Here is a 23,063-nt window from a genome sequence, read left to right on the forward strand (position 1 = left end):
TGGTTCTTTCGGGGGCTTGGGATTTTGCCTTTGGCTGAGGACCGAAGCACCCCTTGTGGAATCATGAAATGGAGTCCAACGGACCCACCCAGCTTTCTGCCTCATTGTCTCTGTCTGCTGCGGTCAGAACCCGATCTGGTGGTTGTGGAGAAAGGCATGGTTCCTCTTGTCTTTTCCCATCTTGCATCAGCCTGGACCATCCTTGGCTTATGTGAGCTGGCCCCAACTCCTGTTCTAGTTCCATGGCTCATCACAGACTTACCAATGTTATGCATTAGCTTCATATTACAGAAGAGACCGCGGTAATGTGATTTCCCCAGGATCACACACGAGCTATGCATGCTCTTTCCAAGATGCTCTTTCCTTACCCAGACAGATTCTCTGAAATTTACTTCTGGTGTTACATTCTCCTGGAAACCTCCCCCAACTCCCCATCAAATTCATCCATCCATCCATTCATTCATCCATCCATCCATCATCCAGCCACTTATTCAACATATATTTGTTGAGCACCCACAATGAGTCAGGCACTTCTCTGGGTCAGTATCTGGAGAGTCAGCAGTGAACCAAACAGACAAACCCCCTGCCCCCATGGAGTTTATAATCTATCAGGGAAAGATGGACCATAGACATATAATCAAGTAAAATGGAGATGATGTTAGACAGTCACGTGTTGATGAAGGAAGATGAAGCAGAGATGGGTGTACAGAGTGAGGGGTGTGGGGACGGACTCTGGGGGGAAAGAGTTGCTATTTTAGGTTGGGTGGTCAGGGAAGTTCTCAGAGAGGATGACAGTGGGGGGAAGGCCTGCAGGGAGTGAGAGGGTGAACCACACAGCTCGCTGGGGGAAACGTGTTCCAGGCGGAGAGTCGGCAAGTGCAAAACCTCAAAACCTGGCCCGGGGAGGAGCAGCACGGAGGCCAGGGCTGTGGTTGAGTGGACAAGTGGCAGGTGGGGAGGTCGGGGACACAGCCAAGGGCTGGCCAGTGACTTCAGTGCTCTCCTGCTGCTTCCGACTGAGAACCTTTGCTGTATGTCTGCAGCCTCCTTTTCCGCTGGTCTGTCCTCACACTGGCCTGTGCACCCTGGAGGGAAGGCCTTGCATACCCGTAGTTTTCACATCCGCAGCACCTTGCGCCAGGCCTGGAGTGGCGGGAGAGTGCAGCATTTATGATAAGTCTGCTCCTTTTTTTTTTTTTTTTCTTTTTTTTTTTTTTTCAGTTTAAAACTTTTTTTATTGAAGTGTAGTAGATTTGCAATGTTATTTTCTGCTGTACGGCAAAGTGATTCAATTATACATATATATATACATTCTTTTTTTTAATATATTCTTTTCCATTTTCTTTTTTTTTTTAAGCCAAGAATGTTAATGAAAGTTTATTTGCGATTCTTTTGATAACATGGGGAGTTTGAAGGCATGCCACTTCTAAACTCCAATTAGCAAGTTCCTTTTTGGACAGCCTTCAAAGGGTTGCTAGGGAAAGAATGAGGGGCCAGGAGAAAGCTGGAAGTGGAAGCTGTGGTGAGCAGGGTGTTAACTGGATCGGGAGGGTGGGGGGGGGGAAGAGGGCTTCACCCGAAAGCCCGGCATTAGGGGGGCTGCCGGGATCCCTGCTGGGGATCAGTGTTTACAAAAGAGTGGCCACAGGCCGTAGCAAGGAGCTCTCGGGAAACCCTCAGTGTGTCGGGAGTCCAGCCAGGACTTTCCACTCACCACTTTGCTGACTCAGAGGGACCTGGAAGGCCTTGTCTCTAGAGACCTTTCAGGAAAGAAAAGAGTGTTCTCCCTGGTGGGGAGTTTCCCTCGCAGAGCTGAATACTGGTCTCAGAGGACTGTGCTTCTTCTGAGGCAGGGAAAGAGCCTAGGAAATGCAGATCAGCTAAAGCAGGGACGGGAAGAGGGCTGAGCAGACACGTTTGACCTCCCGTGTGACTCGTCAAGGTCAGAGACCTCCTCTGGCTGTCAGCTCCCGCCTTCATATCTGCTCCCAATCCGAATCCTGCATCCTCAGGACAAATGGAGGCTCACACCTTCTGTCCCAACTCAGAGCACTTGGTCCAAGTAGCTCAGTAGGGTCGGAGCCCTGGGGGAAGGGGTAGCAGTTCGTGGATCTTGAGGCTGGAAAACATTCTGAAGTCCTTGGGAAGCCATTAGGGCATTTCAACAAGGCAGTGATGAAACTGGGTTCCCAGCCAGAGGTATGTGTGTGTCAAAGTGTGTATGACATAGTTATAAAATGATGGAGTGTCCATTAAGGAGAGATGGGGAGGGAGGTGATTCCTTTTCCACTGGTGTGTCAGGTGATGGGTTGGTTTAAAAATAAAAAAAGGAAAAAGCAAAGATTTGTCTTGCCATTATTCAACAACTCTCTTTTGACGATGGGCTGTGCACAGGCACTGAGCTGGATGCTTGTATAGACACAGATCAGCACAGCCCTTATGAAAAACCATACTTCAAAGCACATGGAATAAGATCCCTTGAATGACCTGGCTGCAAGTGCATGTTGCAAAGATTTAAAGGTGGGGAAATAAAAAGTCACAGTACCTGATTTTTAAAGGATGGAGAGTTACTTCTGTACCTGTCAATGACCTGTGTAAAGCAAGTGACAGTCTTTCTGGACCTTCATCTCCTCACCCACCAAAGGACTTGATCTTCAGCCCTCCCTCCCAGGGATATTAGAACATAACAAGCTTTGCCAACAAGTAAAAAGCGCTGTACGAATTACAAGGTGTTACTTACATGGCCGTGAGGGACCTCTGTTAGCAATGTGGTACCGGTGAGAGGTTTGGATGAAGTCTAACATTGATTCACAACTTAATTTTTCTAAACTTTGCTTCTCCTGGTATGTCTCTGACTGCCTGTTTGGGCTTTCTTCCAGCTTTCAGAATTGCTTTTCCTGATTTTTTTATTAGTGTCTGGTTTCTTCAGTTCAGTGCAATGCTTTAAAAATGTACACATGTATGTGTTCACCTAAACACTATGGGGCTGATTGTTTTTTTGGCTGATATTACACTAATGGAAGAAAAAGGCCAGGATAGTTGCTCAGGATATGAAAGGCCTTGGGTGCTGTATGAAAACAGCATCTGTGGGTAAAATAGGAGGAGGGTGTCAGAAGTTGGCCTTGCATGGGTCAGGGTAGGAAACCAGCAGTGTGAATTACCATGAAAAAGCACGCAGGGTGCCAGTGCTGTCAGACACCCCCCACAAAAAATAGCTGTTGAAAATTGAGCTTTCTCGTGAAAAGATCAGCTGCTGCAGAATGTAGAGTGCTTTCCTTATATGTCAACAAGCTGGGACAGAGCTTTGAGCCAGCCTGAAATGTGTCTAAATAAACGATTAAGGTGACTCACTCATTCGCGTTGAAAGGAGCTTTTTTAAAAAGTGAAAGTAAGGGGGAAAGAAGAGAATAAAGCAGAGGCAAAGAACAAGAGGATTTGAATTTAAAACAATAGAAACAAGAAAATTGAATTAGTCACTTATGTCAGATCCTGTGAGCCTCTGTCCTGAAGGAATACCTCCCCATAAAGGTTTTAAGGTCAGGGTCTCTTTATGTTTGAATTTCCTGGTGAAATAACACACCATTCCCTGGGCAGGTCCCAGGCCTGTGATGGGCATTCTGGGGATATTTGTCACGTAGCTGCTGCAGAGCTACACCATCCAGCTCAGGAAGCCTTCCTACAGCCCGGGAACAGCCTCTCAGCCACTGGCAGAAGGCCTGAGGCTAGGAGCCCTGCCAGTTCAACGGAGATGGAAGCCCTGTCCTTCAGTTCTGCATTTATTTTATTAAGTGTCTCAAGTACTTTTGCTACATCATCTCTGATACCAGGAATTGACCCAGAGACCAATGAAATCTTTATGATTGGCTAGTGTTTGAATTGATCTGTAGTTTGCAAAAAAAAGGAGAGATTTTTACACTAAAGGTGAGCCAGTCTTGTTTTTAATTATAATCAGCTATGATAAAGTATATAGTTTTGTTCCCATGGCTTTCATCTCTTTGCTGTTTGATTCTGGGCCATCACTTAACCGCTCTTAGGTCTTTGGGACCTTAGTCATGGAATGGATGTGATTCCTTCTTTGCTGACCTCAACGTAATATCTGTGAATGTGAAATGACTTAATATGGCATCAGGTGGTGTATTAGTCAGTTTTGCCGCAGTAAGAAATAACCCCCAAATTTCAGCGGTTGGTAGCAATAAGCCTCTCACTTATGTCACATGTCAGGGGCTGCTGGTTGGCTTCGTGGTACTGCCCCACATTTCTTATTCTGAGACCTGGGCTGAAGGGGCAGCTGCTTCTTGGAAAGTGTCCTCCTCATGACAGGGAAGAGAGTGACCGAGGTGGCAGAAACTTGAGATGCTTCTTGAACCTTCTGCTTTATTCTACTCACATTCCATTTGCTAAACAGGGCCAATGGCCAAGTCCTATATCAATTGTGACTGCCTGCCACGGGAGGGGAGGTGGTACATACAAGTCACATGGCAGCCAGAAAGGCTGTATATTCTTGTTACCACCCATACACTGTAAACCTGTTAAACAGGATGTGAATGTTATGTTCTTAGTAAAATAACATTTGATGGCCTAGTAGGAACTGAGCTCATGTCTGATGTTGATATTTAAGTCAACTAGACTACACTGCACCAGCCAACATTCAATTACATTCGAACGTAGCTTCTCCAGGATGGAAGAAATTTGGGGTCATTGACCTACGCTAGGGGTAAAACCTAGCAGTGTACCTGGCAAATAGTAGGTATTGGATACATAGTAGCTGTTCTGAATAACTCCATGAGGTCACAGCTGCTCCAGTACTCTGGGAGCCCAAGAGTCAAATACAATTAAGGTTTCCAGTCTATTTAAGATGAGAACATTTGGCAAAGCATGTATTTTAACTGTATGCTAGATAAACAGGTTTATCAATTTAGTTCTTAAATTCAAATATAATCACATTTCTGAAGCCTTTTTGCCCCTCACACTGGAACTCACATCGTGACATCAAAGAACTCTCAGGGTGCAAACGTAACTCAAGGTCCCCAGTATTGTCGATGGTCACTGTCCTTGTGAGGGACAGTAATAACCGCACTTTTGACTGTTGTTGTGTCTCTCTTTGGAGCTTTCCAAAACATTTATTTTGTTGTTGTTATTGTACCTTCCCTGTCTTGCTGGGAGCAATGGTAGTCTCTTAAATTTAAAGAAACAAAAACCAAGGCACGAAGATGTGAGGGCAGGGCCAAAGGCCAAGCAGGAGGTCTGGACCACCACTCCTCCCCTCTGCGGCTGTGTGACCTTGCGCTAGTTACTCAGCCTCTCTGTGCCTCGTTGTTCACATCTGCAAAATACGGATGGTAAGAACTCCATCTTCCTCCTGGAGGTGCTGTGGCGATTTAATGGGGCGATGCCTGTGGAGCGTTCGGAGCCACGCTTGGCACATAGTGGGTGCTCAGTGCACTCAGGGTCCGTTTTCGTTTTTAGCTCTGGGCACAGGAGGGAGAGCGGCAAGCAAAGAGCAGCCGTGTGCTCCTGGGGCACCGTCCTCCGTGTCGCTGGTCTTTGAGAAGGGAGAGCACAGGTAGCGGGGAGGCCTTGGATTGAGGCCGGGGTGTGGGACTCCAGGGACGGTGAGAAGGCAGGGACATGACCGCGCTCCTGTCCTGACGTGGTGCAGAGAGTGGGAGAGTCTTCAGGGCCCTCGCCCCTGCTGTACCTGAGCCTGGGTGGTCAGGGGCCCGCTGGGCTTCCTGGTGGGCAGGACTTCTCGTCAGTTCCGGTCAGGGGCCTCAGCCTGCTGCGGTGGTGACTCAGGCAGGAACTTCCCAAAGCAATGCTCACTGGAGGCACAAGGGACATTCAAAGGGACGTTTGTCCGGGGCCCCTGATCGTGTCTCGCTGACGCCGTGCCGGGCCAGCCTGTCGAAGGCATGGGGCCTCTATGCGTGAAATGCAGCTCAAGAAACACACTGCGAGCCAATCGCAGGCAAGAGGGGACCCACCGGACCCCAGGGGGCGGTTAAAACACAGGTGACCGCCACACACAGCAGGAGGCACTTCTCACGCGTATAACATCCTCTGGGGGTCCTGGCAAACCATCATCGTCTATTTTTCCCCTCAGACCTCGAGAAGACAACTTCTGAGAGGCCAGTGTAAACTGCATTTTTAACTTGCAAATAATAAAATGTCGTTTTGCTTTTTATTCTGTAATTGAAATTTACCTTTTGTCTAACGCCTTTAATGTAAATAATTTCATCCTGAGCGTCCAGGAATTTCAAAATCCATTTCAGCATCTAACCCTTTCGTCACCAGCATTAACAGGTTTTCACAAGACAAAACAGCTCATTTAGAATGCTGTGTTTTAGTGATAATGGGGAAAATATAGGCCTTATCGACATCGTAATCATTTTCCTTTCTGCGGGCGTTAGTGGGGGAAGACGTTCTGTGTGCAACTCCGATACGTGTCATTCAAGTTAAAGGACATGGATTTTCGGTTTCCCACCTGCGTGGTCTCCCTTACTCTTCCTAGAAAGCACACCTTATTACTCATGCCCATTTTATGGAAGAGGAAACTAAGGCTCAGGGCCTCATAGGAGCACTTGGCTCAGGTTATAATAGCTGGTAAATGGAGCGTCCAGGACTTGAACCCAAGTGCGTCTGACTCAGAGCGTGTGTTTTTGGCACTGCGTAGGATAGTGGTCAGTTGTGTGATGATTGGACCAAGCTTTCTGAGGGCACATTATCTCCCTAGCTGCTTAGGCCGAGGAGGGTGAGGATGTGTGTTTATGAAAACCTTTCCAGTGTGGCTCTAAGTGTTTGTGTGAGGGTGGTCCTCGTGGTCAGGAGAGGTGGTCCCCTGTACAGAGGCCCTCTCCACCCAGCCGTGGAGAGCGAGGAGAGCTCAGGGTTAATTAAGCCAGCTGGGGCTCCCCGGTGGGTGAGTTCCTCCCATCCATACCCTGTCATCAGCTTCTATCCAAGACTGAACGTCTTGCTTTTGTACTTCTGCACGTGTGCGGTGGCAGCGGGGCTGTGATGACTGAGCCTGACTCCTTCATTCCCTCAGTCCATTCTGTCAACAGACATTTATTGAGCACCTACTATGTTGCTGGACCGAACAATACAAAGGCCCTGCTGTTAGCTTTTATGCATGCATACACACACACACACGCACATGCACACACACACACACACGCACACACACACACACACACACACTGTTAGGCGGTGGTGAGAGTTATGAGGAGAAGTACATCCGGGGAAAGCGGGTAGAGAGTGAAGAGGCTCATGTTGATATGGGTGGTTCAGAGAAGGCAGTCTGATTAGCAGACGCCTGAGAGAAGTGGGAGGGGAGGTACGTCCACCTCTGCAGGAAGAGCGTGGATTGTACAGGCAGAAGAAAGGGAAAGGGGGGCCACCCCGAGGTGAGAGTGTGCTTTGCCTAATCAGAGAAAAGAGGGCCTGCGGTCTGTCTGGGGGAATAAGTGAAGCGGGCAGCTGGGAGGGGTGAGGTGGAGGCCAGACTGCATCCGTAGGGCCTTGTAGGATGATGGGTTTTTAACGGGAGACAGGAAGCTGACATTTACTGAACACCCATTGTGCACTAAGCTCTGAGCTGCCTCTAAGCTTTATAATAACTTGACAAGAGTATCTGTACTGGTGTTACAGGTGAGAAAACTGAGATGCTTACTTATCTGCAGTCAGGCAGCTCACAAATGTCAAAACCAGCATTTAGACAAGGTCTTTTGGATTTCAGACCACTTCCCAGACCTACTTCAAATTTAGACATTTGTTAATGATTTAGTATTTGAATGTATGTGTTCATTTCTCTGCTTCATATCAACTGTGATGACACAGGAAGGCTCAATGTCTAGTCACTAATTTACATTAATACATTTCATAACTATAAAACATCTTTTTGGAAGGGAAATTGTACCAGATGTGATTTCACTTCGTGAGCAAATTAGCATCCCCTGTTACCTGGTATGTGTTAGTGTGAGTTCTCCAGAAAAACAGGACCAATAGACGTATATTATATATAAATATATAATATATATCTCCAAGAAGTCCGAGACCTGCAGTCTAAAGGCTGGAGCCCCAGAAGAGCCGATGGTATAGTTTTAGTCTGAGTCCAAAGGCCTGAGAACCAGGGGAGTTGATGATTCAAGTCAGAAGGCAGGAGAAAAGCAATGTAGCAGCTCAAAGACAGACAGAGAGTGAATTCTCCTCTACTCGGCCTCCTGCTCTATCCAGGCCTTTAATGGATGAGGCCCACCCACATTGGAGAGGGCAATCTGCTTTACTCAGCCTACGGATTCAGATGTTAATCTCATCCAGAAACGTCCTCAGAGACACACCCAGAATCATGTTTAACCAAATATTTGGGCACCCTGTCATCCAGCACGCTGACACACAATATTAACCATCACAGAGACCATTTTTAAAAATATAAAACCAGTTAAAGAAAACGGAACATTACAATGAGGAGGCTTCAACACTTTATGGGCCTTCTTTGGTCTTGCAGGGAGGCCAGAGCTCACCTGCCAGGGCTATGCCCAGAGCCCTAGCTCCCCTTGCATAGACCAACTTGGCTTCTGCTTTTAGCCAATTCAAAACCTCTCCATTTTCAGGGCCATACTCAGGCTCTGCTTGATAGGTTGACCAAACAAGCAGGATTCTTTGACATCATCTAGACGAGGGATTTTCAAAATGTTCTGTTTCATAGCCACGTGGGAAATGGTAATATTTGTACAGCACACAGAAGAAATAGATGAAGCTGCTTGTGGCCCCAGGGGCGTGGCCTGGCCACCCTGACCCCATCAGCTGTCCCCCTAGACTAAGGACGTAAATTAGCATGTGTTTGCCACACGGTTGGATCTGTTTTACAGATGGGAATACTGGCACCCAGGAAGGGAGAAACCAGAGCTCCCCAGTTACTACTTGAGACCTTCCTGCACACTAGTGACTGCACTCCATGGCCTGCCTTGCCATTTCAGTCACTCCAGATTTCTGAATTATCCATCAGCCGTTTGTTACGAATTGTCAGGGACAGCTGACTTGTGTATGTGTGTATGTGTATATACACGACTGCTTCCCAACTGGGTTATTAATTATCTAGGGACAGGGTTTTTGTCATGTTCTCTTTCTTTTCTTACACCCTCCAAATAACCAAGCATAATGGCTTGGACTTTTCTACGTATTAAAGTATAAATAAACCATCCTTCCTCCTTATCCTTTAAAATAAACTGTGGCATCCTCTTCCGTCGAGTATCCGTTCTTCCAGAAAGCATTCCCGAATGTCCCTGGCTGTAAATAATCTCTGCCTTCTCTGACCCTCCAGAGCATTTTCTTTGTGATGTCTTAGAGCTTTCACTAGTTTCTCTCTCCCGCTAGAGATGTCGGTGCGTGTATTCCAATCTCCCTTCCCGATAATATGACCACTTTGAAGTCAGAAGTACATGTGGTTCAAGTAACAGAGTAGCATTTACTTAACAGGCATTCAATTCAGATTCAGTGTTGCTCGAGGGCCTGTTACATATCAGATGCTGTGCTAGGTCTGTAAGACAGGAGCTCGTTTAAATTTCAGCAGCCATGTGACATGGGGGTGGCGCTTAGCTTCATTTTACTATATGAAGAAACTGAGACTCCAAGAGAGGAGATGCCTGTTTTAAGACTGTTTAAGTTGAAGCCAAGGCCCCTGGGCTCCAAATCCCACACCCTTTGCACCACCCAGGACATGTCCTTGCTCACCTCAGCTAATGTTTGTTGAATAGACATACAAGCCAAGAAGAGGGAAGTTCATTAGTTTAGAGGCTCATAAATGCCGGGCATAAGGCTTGTGTGATTCTTCTTAGTGGCCGTGAGAGTACCCTCGTGTTGGAAAACAAATGAAAGGAATGTTGGTTCTCATGAATGTGTTCCACTTTCCTGCCAGTGGTCCCCAGAACATTTGCAAGTTCAATTGAAATATGACTTTCAGATGAAAGAATGTTCTGACCCAGGTCTTTCTCCTCTGATTTCTACCACAATGAAAACGGGAATTTCTACTTTTTTGTTTTGCTGTTAATCAGTTTCCTTGATAATCAGTTTCTTTGATAGATGAGGTGAATCTGAGCAGCTGCGACCTCCAGGAGGCTTAGTGTCTCTGTGTGTGTGTGTGTGTGTGTGTGTGTGTGTGTGTGTGTGTGTGTGTGTACGGGCAGCAGGGCTGTGAACATCCTGCTTTATTTTTCTGCTCTACTTTCCCCTTATTTCCCACGGCAATCATTGACCCCCTTCCACGTTAAAGATCCCCCCAAAGGTAGAAGAAAGCTTGCATAGCGATGCCAGATTCATCTTCCATGTGATTATCTAAGTGTGGTCTCCAAGGAAGTCACTTCTTCAGCCCCATTAATTCCTGACTCTATTCAGAGCCCAGAAGCCCCTAATCATGCTTCTGAGTTTGGTAACGACAAGTGTCTGCACAAACATCTGCGAAGAAAACATGCCTAGGGGAAGCTTCTGTTGGACAACGGTAGTTAAGCCACAGCATGTGCTGGACAGAGGCATCTTGAATAGCACGAAAAGCCCCATCTCCCTGGGGGACATGGCAGGGAGCCCCCGGAGAAGAAGTAGTCATCCAAGGCTACAACTCAGTGAGGTCAATCTTCCAAGGGGCTTACCAATCCTCGCGTGGCCCGCTGGTGTGATAATTCCCTTTGTACAGATGCAAACACTGAGGCTTCTGTGACTCAGCCCATCCACGAAAAGGACTCATTGTAGAGTAGAGCCTTTCTGATTCCAGCCATAACCTTCCTGGATGGCAGGGTGGACACCACGCCCAAGTGCTTCACACCAGCGCTCTACCCTGGATCAAATCCCAGCAAGAGAGTAGAGATGCTGAGATGCTAGCACAGGGTCAAGAAGATGGATGTACGTTAGCGCCCTTTCCCACTTCCAGGTCTGCATGTACAGTAAGTCCCCTACATGCAAAGGAGTTCCATTCTGAGAGCGCTTTCGTAAGTCCAATTTGTTCGTAAGTCCAACAGAGTTAGCCTAGGTACCCAACTCACACAGTCGGCTATATAGTACTGTACTGTAATAGGTTTATAACACTTTTCACACAAATAATACATAAAAAACAAACACACAAAACATAAAGAAAACATTTTTTAAAATTTTATTTATTTATTTATTTATTTATTTATTTATTTATGGCTGTGTTGGGTCTTCGTTTCTGTGCGAAGGCTTTCTCTGGTTGCGGCGAGCGGGGGCCACTCTTCATTGTGGTGCGCGGGCCTCTCACTATCGCGGCCTCTCTTCTTGCGGAGCACAGGCTCCAGACGCGCAGGCTCAGTAATTGTGGCTCACGGGCCTAGTTGCTCCGCGGCATGTGGGATCTTCCCAGACCAGGGCTCGAACCCATGTCCCCTGCATTGGCAGGCAGATTCTCAACCACTGCACCACCAGGGAAGCCCCAAGAAAACATTTTTAATCTTACAGTACAGTACCTTGAAAAGTACAGTAGTACCAGCTACATCACTGCTGCTATTATGCTTGTTTCCAGACATCCAGGGCTTGAAATAAAGATACTGTACTCCTGTACTCTATACAGTACTGTACAGTAAAGTACACAAAAGCACAACCACTTGTAGAGGATGTACTTACGTGATTGGACATTGTGAACGCACATTCGCATCTTTGAAAGTTTGAAACTGGAAGGTTCATATGTAGAGGACTTACTGTAGATGAACTTGACTTCTAGGCACTGAATCCTTCTCGAATGTCTGCTGGAAACCAGGCACTTGGGTAAGGGGCTGGGCGGAAGTGAGGGCTGATGTATTTTCTGCCTTGAGGACAAGTCTCAAGGCACGTTCCATTCTTTCTCAGAATATATTCTTACATCGTGGAACTGGTCCTGGCAGGAGACAGTCAGAAGGCGTTTATTCATGTCTTCATTCATTGAACAAATAATTTTAAAACACTTACTGTGCCTGGGTGGGCACAGAGGGTGTGACAGGGAGCAGGACTGACATGGGCCTGGCCCTGAACATGGACTTACAGGATGTCTAATTATGGGTGAAAATGGATAGAACCAGGGCTAATGTCTTTGTAATATTTTAGGGGGAAAAAAAGGTGCGAAATAATGTGTAATGTAAATAAAATTGTACAGGGGGTGTTTCCACACAATTATTCACCAACTTTTGTGTCTTTCATTTCCATTTTGATTGTATGTCTTTTTCACCAAAAAAACCATAGCTGTCCATTGAAGTCCCTTGACAACGTTCTTGGCGGGTACAGACAAGCTGGAAACTGCTCAGGTCCGGCTTCTTTCATGGTTTTGTATCCTGCAGGCAGGCTTTCGCGACACCGTTGCATCTGAAGAGGTTGAAGAAGGTTCTATGTATCTCTAGGGCCTTGCTCCTCCAATCCCCCTACCTACAGATGCCTTTCAGCTGTGGTTGCCTTTCTTTGAGGCTAAATGCTACTTATTGTTTAAGCTAGAGTTCAGAGGTCATCAGCTAAAGTCATTCGTTCATGCATTTGACAAATATTTGTTGAATGCCTACTTTGTGCCATGCATTGCTCTAGGCACTGGGCGTATGAGACATTAGTGAGACAAAGCAGACAATAAAGTTATTGTAACTCAGGCAAAGGTAATAAAATAACGTTTATCGCTTTCTAGTTTATCAGAAGGTCAAAAGAGCATGGGACAAAGTGAAGGAGAGTAAGGGGATACATTTGGATGTGTGCTGGATATATTCTAAGGGTAAGGCCAGAAGAATTTCCTGAAGGATTTGATGTGGGATCTGAAATAAAGAGGAGGCTAAGATGACTCAATATTTTGTGCGAAGAAACGGGAAGGATGGAATTGTCATTAGCTGAGATGAGAGAGAACTGTGGATGAAGTAGGATTGGGAGCAGAGACGAGGGAGGAGTTCAGGTTGGGGCCACTCTGAGTCTGAGTTCGGCATCCAAGTGTGGATTTTGAGCAGGCTGTGTGATTAGTGCAAGCAAGGGAGAGTTCAAAGCTGGAAATAGGCATTTGAGATTTATCAAAATATAGGTGATATTACAGCCATGACGCCGGGTGGGATCACCAAAGGCGTTAAGTCCTGATAGGGAAGAGAGAGACTGAAGATCTGAGCCCTAAGGAATGCCAATGTCAAGAGTTTTGGAAAAAAAGAAAAGGAACCAGCTAAGGAGACTGGGAGGGAGCAGACATTAACTAGGAGGAAAAATAAGAGACTGTGCTCTCCTAAGACTTTCTAGAAGGGATGAGGACTCAATTGTGCAGAATTGCTGATGGTCTGGTAAAGACAGAGACTGAGAATTGACCATTGGATTTATCATGATGGAGGTCATTAACATCATCCACCTCTGACCCCAGCCCACCCAGCTTGCCTCCCCTGCATACCTTAGGGTCCTTTAATGATGCACATGTACACTGCACTCATTTGATCTCTTTAGATAGCTGTGCTCCCACAAAAGAGCTGCATGTCTGCAATCTTGCAGCCTTCCTCACCATGCGTGAGTCACTTATTTAACATAAATGAGCACCTCCTATGTGCCAGGACCGATCGAGATAGGATAAACCTGCTAAGTCAATCGAGCAGTCCTCTGCCCTCATCTTACAGCCTAAGGAGTAAAGCAACACTTACAGAATCTGTTTTCACAAAAGAATGCGATTGAGATGGTAAAATTATGGGAGGTCAGAGGACAGAGAAGTTTTCCCTGGGGGTCAAGTTTGAGACCATGGTGGAAGTAGCCTTTGAATTTGGTCTTGAAGGATGAATAGGATTCAGGAGATGGAGTAGAGAGAAAACTATTTTAGACAGAGGGAAATATAAGAGCAAGGGCATGCAGGTGGGACAGCTGGAAAGGTGACACTGAGCTGGAGGGTAGGGTATGGGAAGGAGAAAAAGAAGGTGAGGCTAGAATTTTGGCCGGGACCTACTGAAGAAGGCCTTAAAAATTAGAAGCTGGGCTTTGTTTCTTAGTCAATGGAGAAATCATTAAAGGTTTCTGAGCCATGGAGTGACGCAATGATAGCTGTGCTCCTTCAGGAAGAGTCATCTGGCTGCATGTGCAAAACCATCCAGGAGAAAGATAATAAGCACCGAAATTAGGGCAGCAGCAGTGGGAGGAGGGGGGAGGGGCGATGTGAGACACCACAGAAGCGGAATTCCCAGGACCTAGCGTTGGAGACTGCAGGGTGCGTGGATTGTAGCTTGGGCTCTGGGCCCTCCCTAGAGACCATGTAAGCCTCTTCAAGTGCAGTGGCCTAGGCGATTGCTCGTGCTTATCACCTCCACCCCCATCCTCTTCCGAACCGTGAGGTCTCAAGCTCCACCTCATTAATGAAATGAAGCTTGCTTATCTTTGGAACTCTCTGATTCACACGGTTTCTGCGTTTAAGAAACAAAAGAACTCTGTGCATTTCAGGACTCTCCACTGCACGGTGCCCACTTGAAAGAGGTTAACTCTGGACATATGAGCGATGCCAGCTCTGGCGAGGGCCTATCCGGGTCACCTCCGACCTCCAGTCTCTGATCTATTGCATCTGATCTGATCAGTTGCATACAGCGTTTTCAGGAATTGTTGAGCAGAAGCAGTTTTCAAAGCCCCGAAAGGGTGGGACTTCCCCGGCAGTCCGGTGGTTAAGCAGTCTGCGCTCCCACCGCAGGGGACAGGCGAGGGTTCGATCCCTGGTCTGGGAACTAAGATCCCCACATACAGTGCGGCGCAACCAAAAAATAAGTAACTAAAGATTAAAAAAGCAAAGCCTAGAGAGGGTAATCCACAGTGCCTCCCTCACCAGCAGTGCCCTAGGAAACGCCAAGTGACCAGATGGGATCCAGGCAGCTTGCCTGCTCCTTTTCCCCAGAAAATCCAGCCCCGGGAGCATGGCCTTTGCACCAGAGGGTGGAAGCCCTCCCTCTGCCCTGCGATTCTTTTAGCATCAGCTCGAGTGCACTGAGACACGGCAGGTAATGGTGCCCAGGGGGATCATCGCTGAGTCTGATGAGGTTGGAACCCCAGGCTATAGGGGAAGGGCCTGGCCCGCAGCCAGTCCCAGGATCCCAATTCATGTGGCAGCGTAGGGGGGAGCAGCCTTTGTGGCGAGGCTGGCTTCCTCCTGAATCTGCCCATAAAAGGATAAAAGTGCTGCTATCTAGTCGGCATTGGGTAGCGTTGCTGATGATAAATTTTTTAAAAGTGTGGATTTTTTTCTCCCTTTTTGCAAGGATTGTGTGTGTGTGTGTGTGTGTGTGTGTATGTGTGCTCTTTCACACAGTTTGCAGCCTGTCTGTATGTGTTAACAGATGGGTTCAGCCTCATCTTTTATCTAGTGTTACAGAAGATAAAACTGAAACTGGATGATATGCTGCCTCTTCTATTTAAGAGAAAAAAAAAAAAAAAAAAAAAAAAAGCTCTTTAAGGGAAGCCCTTATGGTAGAAAAGAGTCGTCCAAAATATGGTCTGGCTTTACTCAAAAGGCGAAGCACAGCAGAACCATTTAAAAGTGATTTTTCTCTTTCTCCCTGCCCCCCACCTGACTTCTCCAAAATATATGATCTCTGTGTCAGAAGTAGGCCAAGCTTTAAGGCTATCATGAATTATATATCAAGAGACATCATTACCCAGGAGTCTTGAACAAATGCCCCATGGTTTAGATTTTATAGACTTTTTTCCCCCAGTAGCAGCAATTTCTCTTGCTGCATTCTTCCCGAGATGGAAAAAGAAAGTGTTTTACAAAACGCAGGACACGACGTTATGCTAATAAAGGTAATAGTGGAACGGTTGGAAACAACTGCCCTCTGAAGGAAGCTTTTATCCCCCTACGCACTGGCCCTGGCTCCAGGTACTGGGGCGGGCAGTCTGCTTTGGCTTTGTCTTGCCTGATTTCAGCAGCAGTCAGACATCCCAAGAGCCAGGGCTGATGGAGAGGAGAAACAAATCAACTGGGCAGTTCTCTGCCCACCTTTTATGGCAAGGACTTGCCATTTCATCTGAATAGCAAATATGCTCTGCCCACCTATGTATTCTCTAGGATTCAAGCAGGGCTTTGTGAAAATAATTATTTTATCTCAAATTGGGAACATTAACTGGATAAATAAGAAAGGTGGGTGTTTGGTGTTTAGTTTTTTGCCTCCTTATATCTGTCCTGCGAATTGGAAAGTGAGTCCTGAACACAGGCGCCCGGTGCAAGCTGCTCCCTGGATGCGGCATGGGGCAGGGCCTTCCAGACGAGAATACCTACGGCTGCAGGAAGTGATCTCTGCTCTGCGTGCCATGATCTCCTCCCAGTTCATTCTTCTGGGGTGCGTATTTTCATATTAGAGTGCCTTGAGAGAGGCCAGCGATCATTCTTCATATAGGCTTCTCATCTTTTTTTAATCTTTAATAAACCTTTTATTAAATATCTGATTCGTATAACACTTTTGGGATATGGAGCACATCATGTTTTCCCCATTTTAGAGATAAAATAATTGACAGCCAGGATGGAATAGTAAGTATGCTCACACACACACACACACACACACACACACAGAGATATGACATAAGGTATAAACCTGACAACATCACCCCGTCCCTGCCAAATAGTGAAAGGTAAACACTGTGACCCAGCTCCCATTTGGAGGATGGATTCGTTTACGAGGCTTTGCTGGCCGCCTGTGGTCCAGCTCAGCCCCGGCCTCCAGGTCCAGTCCAGGCTTCCCTCCCACCTGACCCATCATTTTCTCACAGTCCGGCCATACCCAACTAACATAGCTCCTTACATCAGGAACGCCATCACTCCTGTCCATTTTTATTGCCTTGTGACCTCTGCCCTCCTTCCCCACTCTCCTTCTCATACCCCCCGTTGGCCTGGCTAAGTCCTGTGTGGATTCCAGACGTAGCTCAGACGTTGACCCCTCCATGAAGCCTGAACCGACCAGATCCCCACCACGTGGGTGGAGTTAGATGCCCATCGTTGGTGCTTCCACCTCAGCCTAGGCTTCCCGTTACAGCAACTGCCAAACTGTATTCTAATTGCTGTTTCATGTGTTTATCTTTTCTGGTAGCTCATGAGCTACCAGAAAACACAAGGGAGGTGCCACGCTTTATTCTCAGAATCTTCGTCCCCGAAATGGAAGAAATACAGGAAGCTAGTGATGGGCTGCAGGGTGGGCCTCAGTGGGATCCTTCCTCCTCATTGCTGTCCGTCTGTCTGGACACACCCCAAACAAGGGTTTGACCCACCAGGTAGGTTCTTATAACTGTCCTGTGTGTCATTCAGGTCTGTGGCTGCATTCAGACCCCAAGATGAGGTCACGATGGCCATCTTACTTATCACCTCCACTGACCCAGGCCCTTGACAGCACATCTAGAAATGTTGACCATTTTAGTATGAGAAAAAGTCAAGCTTGCCGTCCAATAATTCTGGAGATTATTAATAATAATTATTATTAATAATATAATGATAATATATATAATGTATTATTATTAAAATATAATAATATAGATAAATAATGTAGCAAAATGATTTTGCCATTCCTGAAGAAGTTATCATATTGTTGCTTTCAATATTAGGACTTTATAACGGAAAAGAAAAGAATTTGTTTAAGGCAAGAGCATCGGAATCAAAGGGATTCACTAGCTGCTTGGGCTTCGGCACTTTCTTTACTTCTCTCAGCCTGGGTCCCCTTATCTCCATTGTGGGCAGAATAAGACCCATGTTTCCGGGTCACGGACGTGAAGAATGAACGAGAGATGAGGATGGAAGGGGCCAAGTTCATCCAAGGATGGAGCCAAGTTCTCACCAAGTAGTTACTTCTGAAATGTCTTCCCCTGCAGCTGTCTTACTTCCATCCTGTGGCCCCAGGTCCTACCTGGATTGTATCTAGCTTATTCCTGAGCTCCAAATAAGCTTTAAGGTTCAGAGTTCAGGGACCTGAACACAAAAGACTCACTGAGCCCTCAGAAAACTGCACTCGACTAAGAGTCGGTAAGAAACTCCACAGCAGGCCTGGGCAGTCTGCCCCCTCCCCTGGGCCAGGGGCCCACATCCCTGAAGTGGAGTAGGGGAGGAGAGGCAGGTGCTCAGGTGGCTTCCAGCTCTGGCATCCTGTGGGTCTAATTTGTAGTTGATTGAGTTGCCATCATTCATAGACCAGGAGGGGCAAAATTACCCTCATTATTCTGCTCACAGGTCTGGTGCCAGAGAAGCTGCTGGCTTCTGCTACATCTAGAATTAGCTCTGAACCCTTGGGCTTTTAACTAAAGGGCTTTGTGAGTCAGATGGTTTATGGTCAGGGAGACACAAAGGGAGGTCCTGTCCTGTCATCTACTCCCTGAGAAATGGACTGCCTCTCCCAGTCCAGCGCAGGGCCGGGGGGCTGAGAGTCTCACGGGGGGTCTTCCAGGAAAGGCTTGTGGCGAAGCTTCGCCCCACAGCCCTGCTGACTCCAGGCCCCAGAGGCGTGGGGAGAGTCGGTGGGTGGCGTGTCATCGCTTTTTCCTCGTGAGTGTCTGGGCCGTGCCAGCCTGGTCCCCCATGGTTGCCACAGTGCCTGGAGTGTTTCTTAACCAACACCATTTCCACTTCGGGTGGTTTGTGCTAAATGCATTTGCAGTCCCAAGTGGTACAGGGAGAAAAGGATTGTCTAAAAAAAAAAGTGGTTTCTGAATGTGTGGAAAGCAAGACTGCCTGCTGTGTGTTTTTAACAATTGACTCCCCAGAGAGGGTTTGAAAACCTCACCTTTCAAGATGTTTCAACTCATATTAGAAAGTGACTTAAATAAAATTGCTCTTCTGACCACTGCTGCTGTGATTGCCAGGCTAGTGATTATTTGTGTGACCCGAGTCCCCGGGGCTGGGATTTCACAGCATTTCTTCCCATCTCCCTCCCAGAGGAGGTGAAATCCCTCTTATCAGTTTCTTCTGCCTGGAGTCACTGTGAGGGGGAGTGTGCCCACACTGGAGTGTGGATCTGCTAGAGAGAGTACACTGCAGTTCCAGCTAGACTCATTGCTTTTCCCGCAAACCATTATTGAGCACCTACTGTGTGCCAGGCACTGTGTTAGTGCAGGAACTCTGTTGTATCCTTGTGCTGTCGCCCTGCGGCACGTATCACAGTGTTCTGCACCCACTGACCGTCCAGGGTTCCTGCGAATTGACCCAAGTTGCCTTTATTTTTCTCCTGGATGCTGATGTGTTCAGGGAACTTGAACGGGCCACCATGTTTCAATATGTTTGGATCAGGGCTTCTCAACCTTGGCACTGCTGACATTTGGGGCAAAATAAGTCTTTGTTGTGGGGCTTCTCCTGTGCATTGTAGGATGTTTAGCAGCACCCCTGGCCTCTACACATGGCATGCTAGTAGCACCACACACACTCCAGTTGTGACAACCAAAAATGTCTGCAGACATTGCCAAATATGTCCTCATAGCTTTACATTTACCAAAATGCCCTTAGGTCCACTGTCCTGCTTTATAAAGTGGTGTGTCAGGGAAGCAAGGATTTTTTGCTCCGCTTTTACAGTTAAGGTCATTGAGGGCCAGGAAGGGAAGGTACTTGCCCAAGTCAAACAGTGAGTTGGGGGCACAGCTATGGCTACAGCTTAAATCCCCCATCATCCCAACTCAGTGGCTTCTCGTGGATCCACTGAGTGGTGGTGGCTGGTAAATGTTTAATAACTGATTCTCTGGGAAAAACGAAAACAAAACAAACCTGACTAGGAGTGTTTGCCAATTTCCATGGTGTAAACATTCCCACGTGGCTGGTTTCTAATGACAAGATCTCACTGCATATGAAGTTGGGAAGTCATGCGTATAATTGTCTCTGGGGAGCTGGCTCCAGCTCCCGTTGGTTCCGTGCGTGCTTCTGTCCAAATATTCGTCTTGCTCTCTTCTGGACCTTGTTCTTCTACCCTTTCCCCCATAAACACACACAGTTAGTACTAGGAAGTGAGATGGAGGAAGCATTAGCCTGGTCAGGGTTTTTGATCACGTCTTTGGATAAGTATAGAACAGTTAGAGTGGAATTTTCTCCCTCTTCTGTTAAAGGAACATCCAGTGTCACAATCTTTCCATCTAAGGAGTTGCAGGAACTCATCAATAGGGTCGCCTGGACAGAACGAACTCTTAGGAGCTAAGTGCTGTTGTTCGGCATCAGACACGTTGAGTGTAAGGTGCTTAGAGGTACAATGTAGTAATGGCCACTGGGCCATGGGATATACCATTCTGGAACCTCAAAGTCGGATCTTGGCTGGCGTTTTAGTCCAGATACGAGGTGTGACTTCTGTAAGCCTCAGTTTCCACAGCTTTGAAAATTTCCTCATCACTGTTGTTGTAAAGAACAAATGAACTATCTTATGTCTGAGTCTCAGATGTCTACCCTCCCACTTGGTTGGTTGGTGGATTGGCTGACTGCCATAATATTGTAAGCTTATCACGACTAAGGACTTAGTTGGTCTTGATTTCTTTCACCTTGGCCATGGTTCAATGCCATTTGCTCCTAGCCATCTTCTCTGTGGTCCAGCATTAGACCTGGGAGAACCTGGGACTGTGGGAAGAACCCTCGGCTGAGTTCTTGTCCCACTTTTGGTAGCACCTCGTTATATAACCTCAGGAGTACTTCGGTGTGACTTGAGTGTGGGCAGCCTCAGGGGAGGGGCGGGAGTATGCTCTGGCATTTGGATTTGACCTTAGAAGTGGTGGGAAGTGCTTGCAGAGTTTTAAGCAGGGAAGACACATCATCAGATGTGCTTTAGAGAGCTCTTCCTGCAGAGCGTGGGGACAGAGTCCAGGCAGGATGAAGCCAGTTAGGAGGTTGATGTAAGAGTCCAGTCAAAAAGTGATGAAGCAACCCACGGGCACTAAATGCTGCGTGGTGCAGACAGAAAGTGCTATGAGAGTTCAGACAAAAGAGAGATCAGTGTGGACTGGGTACCAGAAGAGTATCAGAGGAGACTTCATGGAGGAGGTGAGGGCGCTGCTGCTTGGATGGATCGTAGAAAGGATGGAGGTATATGAAGGGGTAAGTCTAGGCTGCAGAACGGCAAGAAAACACAAAGCTGCGGTAAATCACACTGGGCTTAAATTGAAAGCTTACATGAGGATGGTTCTCAATCAGTATGGACCTGTTTGTGGAGAGACCTGAACACTAGGCTTAGGAATATGGGTTTTGTTAGATATTAGTGGGTCTCACAGAGAAAGTGCATTTTTCTGTAGTCGGTTTCTATGAGGATCTCATCCCAGGCATTTTTCTGTCCGCAGTTCCCACTTTTGTTTTCCCCATCGCAAGGTATAGGGTCCCCAGGACCCTGATGGGGGGGTGTGTGTGCATTTGCCCCCTGCATCCCTGTGCCACTGGGAAAGGCAGAATCCCTTTGCATCTTGATGATGAATGTTGATCAAATGACTCCTAATTTGCCTCGCAGCAGGGGGCCCAGGAACCGGAGCAGCTGTGCTATTGTCTGAGGATCCCCAGTGTTTGTCTGCCTGGGCCAGAGTGACCCTCGTCTTGTCATCAGTGCAGATAAGCCGGCTCCCAGCTGTCACGACAGGTAGTTCTCAGTCACTCTTCCCCATGTTGACTGGGCCCCTCTCCTCTTACTGAGAATAATGGAAGGCGCTTGTTTTCTCCCATCGCTGCTTTGGGAAGGTGTGTCTGGCTGTGTCCTGGAAGGTAAAGGCTGGCTAGCCTTGTCGCGTCCGAGAGAAATGAGATTTGTACTTTCTGTGACGTTTTAGAAACCAGAGTTTGCTGGGACGTGGCATGAGCTAGATATCATTATCTCTGAGGCTCACACGAGGAAACTGAGGCTCAGAGGGGTAAAGTGACTCACCCAAGGTTGCACAGCAGGAATCGGTGGGGTGAGAACTAGAACCTGGGCTGTCTGCAGGAGGGCCTCCACTTGCACGGTGCTTTTAGCAGAGGCCTGGCTTGTCGGAAAATCACCCTCTCAGAGGGCAGTATATATCACAGGCTAAGCTCTTCCAGAAACACTCCACTGAAGGGCTGCTCTAGACGTTGAGAGCCCTAAGTGCCAAAGACCATTTCATTAACGATACAGGTGGCGGTGAGTGATGTGCCCGGGTCTGAGAGCGACTTAGGGTCGGAGCAGAAACTGGAGCCCAGATCTCCTGCTTCTTGGCCCCCAGGGCCTCGCCTCCCACCGAGCCTTGTGGCATGAGCAGGGTCTCTAGAACACCCAACACAAGCCACTTAACACCCAGCACAAGCCGATGGCCAGGGGCTGCTGGGAGTTCACAGGTGGTTTGTGGTCCTGGGGTGGTATTTGCCGTGTGAGAGCCTCGTGGCTTTGGGGTGCATGAGTGCTGCCACTATTTGCACGAGGTGCTGGAGTGCACCAGAGTCGTTGGGAACTTGGACAACAAACCCCTCCAGCCAGACTGCCTCTCAGGCTGTGCTCAGTGCAATCTGGCCATGGTACCATTTCTTAGTTACTTCCAGGCAGCACTGACCTTGAACTTCCATAACAATCATTGACTGTGACAGCCCAGGTCAGTTTTGTCCCACTTATTTAGGGGGCCAGTTGTATTTGCTGAAGTTGAATTGGGTGCCAGGTACTGCACTGGTCACTTTTAATCTTGGGTGACCCAGATGCCTGAAAGGGAGTGATCGTTCCCATTGTAGAGACAGGGCAGCCAAGGCTCCAAGAAGTTACAGCTCACGACTGTTGGGCACGAGACCCCAGGCTCTTTCCACAGCCCCGGCCTCCTACTGACACTTACAAAAGCATCTGATAGACTAGCTTGCTGTCTGACGTCACAAAAAGCATGGGCACAGGTAAAGTCTGCCATAGCCTGACACCAGCCTATTTCTGCTGTATCTCTGCTGCCTCTTCCTCCCTCCCCAGCCACACTGAGCTGTTCACTGCCCTCAGGGAAGCTGACTCGTACCAATTCGACCGTCAGTATCTGTCATTTGTGCAGGGCTTCGAGCCTATTACAATAGCTTGTGAAAATCAGTAAGACGTGGGCCCCTCCTCTTAAGGACCTTTCCATCCAGTGGCAGAGATAATGCATGAACATAAATAGCTATGGTACTTTAGAAGCAAAGGCTCGTTTGATCTTCAGAGTAGCTCAGA

The 23,063-nt window shown here is 47.5% G+C and overlaps 1 protein-coding gene across 2 annotated transcripts in view; it reads left to right on the forward strand.

Annotated features, from left to right (window-relative positions):
• Window positions 1-23,063, forward strand: part of CYRIA (CYFIP related Rac1 interactor A) — a 108,091-nt gene that overhangs the window by 12,814 nt on the left and 72,214 nt on the right. Inside the window, exon 2 of one of the 2 annotated variants that reach the window (XM_057558602.1) lies at window positions 21,390-21,515. The exons of the other annotated variant lie outside the window; for it this stretch is intronic. The gene's annotated coding sequence lies outside the window, so the exon portion shown is untranslated. The remainder of the gene's footprint in view (window positions 1-21,389; window positions 21,516-23,063) is intronic. 2 annotated transcript variants of the gene reach the window in all.

This window comes from Balaenoptera acutorostrata, chromosome 12 (genome assembly GCF_949987535.1).
Source record: "Balaenoptera acutorostrata chromosome 12, mBalAcu1.1, whole genome shotgun sequence".
Classification (NCBI taxonomy): domain Eukaryota; kingdom Metazoa; phylum Chordata; class Mammalia; order Artiodactyla; family Balaenopteridae; genus Balaenoptera; species Balaenoptera acutorostrata.